Here is a 2526-nt window from a genome sequence, read left to right as displayed (position 1 = left end):
TCAAATTTGAGTAATACAAAACAAAACGATCTCATCATAAAAATTCACTGTTCTGGAGATCTTCTTATCGTAAAAACAATACTCCTTTTACTCAAACCTGGCTAAAAATTATGGAAAATAAAGATACTGTAGTCTTTTTCCACTAACTTGGCCTAAAATTGCCATCTCTCCATGCTGAATGCTGAGCTGTGGCAATGGATCAACGCTAGAATATGATGCTGGTCACGAAGAAGCGATGTGGAGAGGATGCAGAACCGTAGTATTGTCTTTTTCTGCCACTGAGCTACGTGAAATAAGCTACAAAAGGACGAAAATCTAGGCGAAGTTAGTGTAAAAGGACGAATATCTACGCTAAGTTAATGTAAAAGAAGTATAATTTAATCTACTATCTTTTTTTAGTCAATATGGAGTGAGGTGGGCGGAGTATCAGTGACGTCATCAGCGGCGCATGCGTAGTTGGTATATAGGGATGGAGGTTGTGTACTTTCTGCTTGTTATCTTAGTTAGGCGGACCTGTGGGGGGGTGAATTGAGGGGGAGGGGGACTGGTGGGGAAGTAGGGAGGGGGAGGAGGTAAAGAGGAAAGGAGGGAGGGGGACTGGAGGGGATGTAGGGAGGGGAGGGGAGGCTTAGAAGCGGGGAGGGAGGGAGAGTGGGGTGGAAAGGGAGGGAGAATGGAGGTGGGAAGGGAGGGGAAGTGGAGGGGAAATGTGGAGGGAGAGAGGACGGGAGCTAAGGTAGGGAGGGGAGAGGGAAGGGGGAGAGGGAGGGACGGGATGGAGGGGAGAGGAAGCATCTGGAAGCGCGAGAGAGATAGGCAGGTAAGAGGGAAGGATAAGAGATAGGGAGTGGGGAAGAGAAGTGGGGGAGGTGGGGAGGGGATGTGGAGAGAGAGGGAGGGAGGGAGATGAGACAGGGAGAGGGGAAGAGGAGGGCAGTAGGGAGGAAAGGAGGAAGAAAAGATAGGGAGAGGAGAAAAGGAGGGAAGAAGAGGACATAAGGAGAAGAGGAACGGAGGGATGAAGGAAAGATATGGAGAGGATGGAGGAGGGAGGTAAGATGGAGAGAGGGGGAGAGGAGGGATGAAGGGAGGGGTGTAGTGGGTTGCTAACACCGGTCCACACCAGCTACTCTCCCCAGTGTTGTGGCGACGACGCTGGTGTGTGGTAGAGCGCCGCACCACCACACCACACCACACCACCACACTGTGATATCTGTACTGTGAGATACGGTGAGCAAAATTAACCGCACTACCACACCACCGCACTGTGACGTCTGTGGCTAATGTGAGATAGGGGCATAGGCGAGCAGATTTACCACAGTACCTTACCACTGTACCACACCACACCACCACCACACCACACAACCCCAGTACCTTACCACTGTAACACACCTCCACCACACCACACTACCCCCACACCAAACTACCACAACACCACCACATTACACCCGACTACCACCGCACCACACTCCCCCACCACACCACCACCACACTCCGATATCTGTTCTATGAGATTTGGTCATACGCGGGAAAAATTACGGGTGAGAGAGGCTAAGTAAAATTTTTGAAGATTTTGAGAAGGTGGAGAGAGAGAGAGAGAGAGAGAGAGAGAGAGAGAGAGAGAGAGAGAGAGAGAGATTTTATTCATTATAGTTAGGATTTTGAATTGGGGGGGGGCTTAAATTAGGCTATATCAACCCCCTTCAGTTCGAAAAGTCTGTCCGAAATTGCTTAAGAGCCTCTGCGTAACTGACAAGGATAACACTTGCTAAACACTCCCCATAATAACAAAACACAACCATCTACTTATCAACCCAGGTCCCTATTTCAGTTCTAGGTGGGAAGAGAGTGGGGGAGAGAGACCCAACCTCCAAAAAAAGTGAAATAAAAAGCAGAAACTAGAAAGAATTAAAAGGAAAGTGGAAAAAGGAGGAGTGAGAGAAGAGGAGTGAAAATACAGTGTCAGAAAAACGTGATTGTAACAGAGTACAGATCGTGACTGATTTGAGAGAGAAGAGGACTGTGACTGACTGGAGAGATAAAAGGACTAGTAACTGACTGGAGGGATAAAAAGAACTGTGACTGACTGGAGGAACGAGATAACAAGAGGGTGAGTCAAGATGTGTGGGTGGCAGTGCAGCTTCCTACCTCTCCTGTCCTTGTGTTTTTGCCTCACCCTGTGCTTATTACTGTAACTTCATCTACGCCTTTGACTAAAAATCGTCCTCTCGTCCTCTCGTACCTTCGTCAGTACCTTCGTCTGCGTCTGTACCGTACCCTTAGCATCGTCCTTGGTACCCCTGCGTGTCATCGTCTCTCCCGCCCTTGCACCTGTCCCTGAACCTTCGTCAGTGCCTGCGCCCTTGCCTGCGCCTGTGCCTGTCCCTCCAGCTGCCCAGACCAGCTGAGGGGGCAGAGTGAGGTGGGCGGAGGCGTGGCTTTGGGTAGGAGCACCGTATAAGGCTGCAGCGGCCTGCCTCACCGCACCTGCTCTCACCACCACCACCGCCACTACCACACCACCAC

Source organism: Coenobita brevimanus, chromosome 46 (genome assembly GCF_032717465.1).
Source record: "Coenobita brevimanus isolate Jiangsu-jjx chromosome 46, ASM3271746v2, whole genome shotgun sequence".
Classification (NCBI taxonomy): domain Eukaryota; kingdom Metazoa; phylum Arthropoda; class Malacostraca; order Decapoda; family Coenobitidae; genus Coenobita; species Coenobita brevimanus.
This window is presented reverse-complemented; position numbering follows the sequence as displayed.